The sequence below is a fragment of the Apis dorsata genome, unplaced genomic scaffold, assembly GCF_000469605.1.
Source record: "Apis dorsata unplaced genomic scaffold, Apis dorsata 1.3 scaffold_264, whole genome shotgun sequence".
In the NCBI taxonomy this organism is placed as follows: Eukaryota; Metazoa; Arthropoda; class Insecta; order Hymenoptera; family Apidae; genus Apis; species Apis dorsata.
The window spans coordinates 554,825-563,296 of NW_006263542.1; the positions used below are offsets into that span (position 1 = coordinate 554,825).

Genomic DNA, 8,472 nt, shown 5'->3' on the forward strand with positions numbered 1-8,472 from the left:
CGTCGAGGAATCACGATGATGATGGTATCGAAACCGAATCTCGAACGTGCTATTCGATATTCCATCGAAAGCGAGAAAAAGGAAGAAGAAGAAGAAGAAGAAGAAGAAGAAGAAGAAGAAAAGGAGGAAACGTAGAGAAAAGAAGGAAGGAGAGGAAGGGAATGGAAAAATGGACAGCGTTCCCCGCTGCCAGATATTCTCTATCGTTAATGAGTCCGGACTAGCACCAATTAAAGGAGACGTTCGATCCGATCGAAGCGTAGATCGCGCTTGTCACTTTGGTCCCCGGGTTATCGAGCGATCCGACTTTCCACATGGATCGGTATCTACACGGCCAAGCTTTTACGAGCCGTACGCTCCATTCGAGAGATATCCAGCATGACACCTGAGATTCTAACTCGTTCCCCGCGCGGATAACGAGAAACGCTTTCTGAACGAGTTCCGCATGCGCGCGCGTGTGTGTGTCCGTATATCGATCATAGTCTTTCGATGACCTTGGACGGAGGGAGGGGAGGATCTATACGATCTATCACGAACGAATCTCGATCCGATCGCGCGGATCTTCGCAACCTGGCAACCAGTTACCCGCGCGATTGAACGGTTTGATCGGTCGCCGCCACAGTGAAAAATTATTAAACCGTGGAGAAATGCGGAAATTCGATTCTCGATTTCGCGCAGATATATATATATATATATATATGTAGCTGGAAATATACGTGGTGGCCTTTTGCTCGAACCGCGGAATCGTCTCCTCGAGATTAATCGTTCAAATATTCACGCGGATCTTTCTTTCATTTTCGTTGTCCAATTTTGTTGAAAGTTTCCATTGTTCCGATACCATCTTTCTCGCGTGGCGGATGAACAGATGAGTTCGAATGAAATATTTCGGTCAACAACGCGCGTTTCGAGTAACGCGAAAGGGGGATGAAACGAAAATTTCGACGCTTCGTTATTTCGCGTTCGAGGACGAAGTATCGAGGAACAGAGATAACAGAGAATAAGAAAGATTTTTCTTTTTATAATAATCTCTAAATTATACAAATATATACCCTCCTATTTTTCGAGATCGAGCGAATAATTTCGAAGAATTGAATACCACACAGAAGGATGATACCATCAAGGCGGAATCGCATCAGCTTCCTCGACGCCGTTCCCCCTTCTTAGCCTCCTACTCTCTCCCCCTTTCCCCCTGACCGCCCACGGAAATGGAGCAAAGAGCAATGGAGTCGAGATCGCGAGGAAATAAATGGTAAAAGGGGTAAAGGATGGGATGGGAAAGAGGATATGTCCAGGGAGGGAGGAAGGAAAATGAGGAAGGAGTGGACGGCTTCATATGGTCCGGCGAACTGGCCAATTGCTCGACCATTGAAGAGCGTATTTCGCGGCGGATCAGAGCGGTAGGAAGAATCGCAAACTCAGCGGTCGCTTCTCTATCCCGGTCCCTCGCGAACATCCCCTCTATTTTCCTTCGCTCTTCGTGCCTCTGCGATCTCCAAAGTCTCAGACTCGCACACATACCAAAATACACACGTACTCGTAATAATAAAATATATATATATATATACATACATACATATATACACGTAGACGCGAAATGCAAGCGTTTCACGCGCCGCATTTCCGCTTGTCACAAGATCCACATTCCATAAGATTCCGTATTTTTGACAAAATCCAACCTGTCCTGCGGATTCCTGTTTCTATTCTATTGTTGTTCTATTTTTTGTTTTTTTTTTTTATTATTACTTCTTTTCTTCTCTCAAATTGAAGATCGTCGAATTGTTTAAACAAAGAAAAGGAAACGAAAGCAAAGCGGAATCTGTCGCATTTGGTCTATAGATCGATTCGATTCGGAAATTCAAACGAAAGAGAAAGAAAATTGAGAAGAGAGAAAGAGAGAGAGACGAGACAAAGACGAAGAGGGTACGGTGACGCGAAATTTCGTTGATTCGACGCCTGGATTTACGCGTTTCGTCATTGTGATTAATCGCGGCGGATATTAGTTTTAACGAAACGAAACGACAGAAAAAAGGAAACGGTATTGTGGTGCACGTCCAACAAACCAACGATATAAGACAACATCAGCCGGTAATGCGAATAATTGGGAAAGATAATCGCCATGACGAATCGAAATCGTATCCATTAACCTTTCCATCGTCGCTTTGGAAGCGAGCGATTCTCGCGACCGGTTGCGTCTTCTCGAGAGTAAAGAAAACGGATGAACGGAAGAGAAAAAAATGCGAATGCGAGGAAGAATGCGGGGAGCGCAAAAGCGCCGCGTAACCGCGTAAGGAGACGCGAGAAACACGCGTATTAATATCGAAACGCGCCATCGTTCGAAGGGGTTGAAGTACGTTTTGCAGAAAAAAAAAAAAACACGTTTCGTTTCAAAGTTGGCCGCGACCGTCTCTCCTCGCGTGGAGACGGTCTAAGGACCTCCTCTCGTCGTCGAGGAGTAATAACTTCCGGATTAACTTTAAGTGGAGAAGTTCTTCCGTGTTGCCTATACCTGTGTAAAGTCGTGCACGTACATGTCGCGGCTCCGTGGTTATACACACGACGACTCTCTATGCGTTTCGCAAGACGAGACAGCAGAATTTGACGTCAATTTAACTCATTTCGCGGAATCGATCGAGAAGATCGCTCCAGCTTTGCTCGCTGATCGTAATCACCGTTCCTCCGTACTTGCTCGTCTTCCTCTTTCTCTCTTTTGCTCTCTCTCTTCTCTCGAGTCTCTAGAGTCGTCTATATAAATTCCTTTTTTTGCTTCTCTCCTCGAGGATCGATCTAGACCGCAGCGACTTTTCTCCCTTCCCTTTGTGTCTCAAAAATAACTTTCGTGGAATTTTGTGCAACGATTTATAAATTAGTCGCTGCATTTATCGATATTCGGATGGATATCGGTGAACGGTGTACCAACGAAGATGATTTTTCGTTACAAAAATAAGTATATATGTGTATATTCGGTTTGAAATGTTTAATCCCAATCGAGATTGGATATTTCTCTTGATGGTTCATCGCGTTTTATTTTTTCAAGTCGAAAACGAGGATCGAAGGATTTCGGTCCTTTTTTATCGACGCATTATCGGTTATCGAAATAAAGTGTTATCTCAATAATCATTTCTCGTTTCCTTCCAATTTTCGATGAGTTTTAATATCGTTTAGTAGAAACGTTAAATCTGGTACATCGTTCACACGTTCTTTAAGTTAAGAATTCGAGAATCAACGGCGCGAGTCAACTTATTCGATTCGAAGAATTATTTATTTATTATTTACGAGTAACTTATACATTTTTCATACCGCTTCATTTTCTTTTTTTCTTTTTCTCTCCCTTCTCTTTTTTTTTTTTTTTCGTTTACGATCCTTTCGTACTTCCGTTGCAATAATCGACCCGTTGTTCAACCCGTTATTCTCTCCCTTAACATCAGATCGTAGTTGGTGCATCGATTTTCATAAAAATTCACACGCATGCACATACCTCTCGCTTGAAACATTTACCGCTATGTGTTCCGGATCTACCTTTCACTGTGTTTCGCTTCGAAAGATCCTTTGTTAATGCGATCCCCGTGAATAACGAGACTTTGTTTCCGTCATTAACGCGTTGCCTGGTATCGTGAATAAGAGCTTTGTAGCCTTCGGTTTACGTTTCAAAAAATTCTTCCTTCCTTCCTTCCTTCCTTCCATCCATCCATCCATCCATCCGCTCGATTGATTTTTCTTCCAATTTAAATTTAAATCGAGTTTAAATTTAAATCCCGCACGCGAATATCCTCGAAACGAAGATAAGAGAAATCGAAGATACCAGTCGACGCGTTTCTCGTCATCCTTTCTCAGAACAAATCAAAATGGAGCAAGCGTATCCCAAAATCCAAGTTATTTTTTACTTTACAAAGTAGTGTTCACGATATGTAATTTTTATACTTCCTTCATCTTCTCTCTTTTCTCGCAAGTTACGCTCTCTCGACGCATCTCCAAGGTTAATCCAAGATGTAGTTGGCATTGTTGGCGACGCGATCTCTCTTTCTCGTGCTGACCAACTTTCCTTTCTCCCCCCTTTTTATTATCATTCAAGAATCTGTTAACACGAAACGCAAGATGGAAGAGTCGAATCGATGGAAGTTATTGGAGCAAAGAAATTTCTCGCAATTTAGGGAAGGGGCGGAGTAAACGGAGTTGAAAAATCCCCCTCGTCGGGGGGATTCGTCTAATCCAAGCGGCATGTTGAGGAACATTGATCGCGGATTAACGTCGATGGGTTTACGGACAAAGCCGGAAACCGGCGTCGAAACGACGGATTGACGGTTGTACAGGTCGGTTAGAGATTTATCAAGGGGGTTGGGCCGGCCACGTACGAGATTACGATTTAAGTGAAACCCCGGGTAGGGGGCGGGGCTCGCTGGGAAACGATTAATGAAATTGAACGGCCCGGTTTCCGCAGCGAGAGCTCGAGTCTAACGGAATTAATGACGCGCGCCGCGCGTAACCGTGGAAATGTTCATTACACCCGTTGAGAAATGACGCGGTTCGTTTCCCGGATTTTCCAATTTCTTCAATCTGCCACGCCAGGATTAGGAGATCCTCGGGGAGGGGAAAAATGACCAATCCGCGCAATTTCCAGCGCGGAAATTAGCGAAAATTAGTTTCGAGCGTCGAATTAACGCCGTGAAGATCGAGGTTGAATGCGTTTCTGCTCTTTTTTTTTTTTTTTCTGTTTGAATAGACCGATTGGTTATTACAAATCCTCTTACGTGGTCGGTTGATTGTTCTCAAAATTAGAGAAAATTAGTTTCGAATTAACGCGTTATGATCAAGGAAGAGAAATCACGAGTGATTTCGCTGGCTTTTGTGAAAATTGAGGGAATATTAATATCGAATTAAATATTTTGAGATTAATTTGTGCTTCTTACTGGCTTGCCTCTTACGTATTCGTAGTAGACTTAAACTTTCGCAAAAGATTGTTAGCTATCCTCTTTTTTTTCTTGCTTTTTCTGCTGCATTGGTATACGGTAATGCTTGATTTGAATTGAAAGAGATCGATATATTACCCCTTTAAATGTATCATTTGAAATTTTCATTAGTCAAATATTAGGGTAACGATATAATTCGTAATTTATAATATTTTTACAAAAATTCATCTACATTTCAATCTAGGATAGACATTCGAATATTTCAAAGATATCTTGAAATTACTTTTTGTATTCTTAATTTTCCTTTCATTGGCAATTATATAATTTAATATTTATGGTCGAGCAGAGATTCCACTTTTCCAAAATTTCTCGACACGTGGTACAAGATTATAATGTAATAGAAAATGAAAGTTTCAAAGTTTTCAAATGTGAAAAACAACCGTAACAAACTCGACCGAACAAGTACATACCATAATACAAAAAAAACAAAATGATCATCGAGAAAAGGCTATGCCTGTTGTGTCCTGAACCTTCTGGGAACGGATTCTTTCCACCAGGTTGCGCAATCGCGGGGTAATTACATTGCGCTAATAGCCACTCGATGATTCGATTCTCCTCGTTAACTCGGACCAACCAGGGAACCAGTTCGAAAACTTCGAGATCCTTCAACCTTTTTTTCTACAGATATAAACTTCTTTTCCTTTTTCTCCTTTATCGCGATGCGGCCATTCGAGAATCAGCGACGTTTAATCATTCATCATTCGAACCATTAAAAAAAGTAAATAAAAAAGGAGGAACGTACCTCTTTAAAGATTCTTTAACGCGAATGCAGTCACGATCACCGGAGGAATTACGAACGTTAATATTTGATTAACAAACACGACACGTTCGCCTGGATTTGACTGAATGATGCAAATAAAAAAAAAAAAAAAAAATAGAATATATATATATATATATATATATATATATTTAGAGCAGCACGATCGTTGTTTGCATTCTTAATATTTATATTTTCGCGATATTTCTATTCAGTCAGTCATTGTACACCGACGATAATCGATGACACAAACTGATACACGCGTTCCGCGTGTCGATTCTCGTTACGTTCGGAAATTAAATTCAACGTTTTCTGATTCCTGGCTGCTTGTTAGTTTGCCAATTAATAACGAGCGATCGACGAGAGAAAGGAACAAAAAAAAAATAATAATAATAATAATAAAAAATATAAAAAAGAAGGAAAGACACACATGGACGAGAGCAATAAGAGGAAGAGGGACAGGAGTAGAGAAAAGGCGAGGGTGGGCAGAGAAAAGAGATTGTTTCACGGTAACACGGAGGGGGATGTGATACGGCGTAATCGATCCGACGTAGATACATTAAACAATTTCACGATTCGTCATCGTATCCGAGGAGGATAATTAACCGTGGCAGGGAAACGTGAGAAGAACGTAATTTCGTATCGCAATCATCGGACCTAATCTCGGGCCGGGAACAATTACGAGAACGTCTTCCATCGAAACACGATGTCTCCCGTCCTCCTCCTTGTCCGATATTTGTCAAAACGCTGTTTCGCGATCGAGAAGAAGAAAAAGTGAGAGGAAAAAATGGGAAGGAAATCCTCCATGGTTCCCTGGTTGATAAACAATTTCCTCCCGTTTTATGGGGACGAGAGAGTGGCTATTAATGAAACGATCAACGTCGGTATACGTCGTTTTTGTATTAAGGGGGAGGTTTCGTTAGTTGTCCGTGTTTATCCTCTGTGATGATGGGAGTTTCCTTTCGTACCCTGAAAATACAAGGAATTAGAAAAAAATCGTAAGTAAAACGCATCCGTTAATTTTTCGAGGAAACGCTTATAGCAAAGCAATATTATCGCTTTGCCCTGATATTGATAAAAATTCTTACGGAAATTTTTACGGACAAGTGTGAAGATATCGATATCAAGGATGAGACAAATATCGATCGATGATATATATTATTCATATATTCGTTTCGTTCATTTCGATAAAACGGGGGCAGGCAGTTTTCGATCGTCGCTCGAAAAGCCGACTCGTCTCGTTTCTCCGACTAATTTTCCGCGAACTCGAAACTCTCCACGATAATTGCATTTGCATGGAATAAGCCGTGTCAATCTCTATCGACCGATCGAAAATTACAACCCGCCATGCTGCCTCTCCCTCCCCTCCACCGATTTCCTTTAATTCGATCAATCTGTATTTTTTTCGCCGGCCCTTTCCAATCTCGACCCGCAATCCCGGGCTTCGCATTTAGCCTAAACTAATTGCAGTCGCGCGAATTCCCTCGATAATCGTATTAGCGCGAAATTAACTCTTTCGTTCAATTGAAAAAACGTTAACGCGATCATAGCCGTTGTCGCGGTCGCTCTCTCAACTCTCTCTTTTTTCAACTCTCCGATTTTTAACCCTTCTCTCTCTCTCTATTCTTTCACTTTTATATTCTTTCTTTCTCTCTCTCTCTCTCTCTCTCTTTTTTCCTCCTCGTTCTAGTCTCTTTGGACGTTCTTCGTTAAAAGGCAACTACCGTTTCTCTCGGATTTTTCATTCGTCCTTTTTTTTTTTTTTTTTTCTATTCAAAAAATACACTCCAACATGTTTGTCCGGGTACCCTCTCGGAATTTTTCCTCGAGGACGATCGAGAGCAAAACGAGGCTTACTCCGCCGGGATTTTCATTAGTTCCCTTAAATGGCCGGTCGAAACGGTTAATAGACGTGGACAGTAATTGGCGAGCAAGCATTCGACCGTCGATAAACTATTAACGCATTGCGGCTCCCAACGTGAGACCATCGTGAGAACGCGTTTACGACATCGTGATTGATCTGATAAAATCTGATTTCCTACGCTGCTCGATAAAATATCGCTTAAATATCGTTCTTAAAAAAAAAAAAGAGAGAAAAGGAAAAAAAACCCTGATAAATTTGTCTCATCCCTGATAATCACAAACAATCCTCCAAGATTAATTTTTAAGAAAAGGAAATTTAATTGTTCAAATTTATTTACTATAAAATTTTTGTAAACCAGAGAAACGCGATTGAAATCTCTCTAATCGAAGAATCAACGATTATACCGACAAACAATTGTCTTATTATCGTTTATACCAATGTACCTCGTTTTAAGAACAACACACAAAATGTATCCGCACACGTTCTCTACCTATCCTCAAGTTCTCTCGACAAAACTCGTTTAATCCTCTGGCAGATTAAGAGGAAGAGACTTGAACGTAGAAAAGGATAGAGAGAGAGAGAGAGAGAGAGAGAGGGAGAGGCTGTGAAAGAGAAGGCAAGAGAGTTAGAGAGCTCCCAGTTAGGTACTTAAAAGTATTCCAATCACGAGAACGCGGCGAAAGTCCAACGAATATTTCTCGTTACTCTCGTGGAACAGGGTTGTATAGGGTGGTTGTAGGGAATGGCGGATATATAAGGGTGGAATCGGTAGAACAGGTAGGGCGAGAACGGGCGAAAATTTACGAGGGCGAATACTATTGGTAACACACTACTGGTCTGAGAAAACTGAGAATTTCTTCTTTTCTTTTTTTTTTTTTTTTTGTAAA

At 41.3% G+C, this 8,472-nt stretch overlaps 1 protein-coding gene across 13 annotated transcripts in view; it reads left to right on the forward strand.

Annotated features, from left to right (window-relative positions):
* LOC102677983 (latrophilin Cirl-like) overlaps nt 1–8,472 on the forward strand; it is a 377,280-nt gene that overhangs the window by 338,255 nt on the left and 30,553 nt on the right. The window lies entirely within an intron of this gene.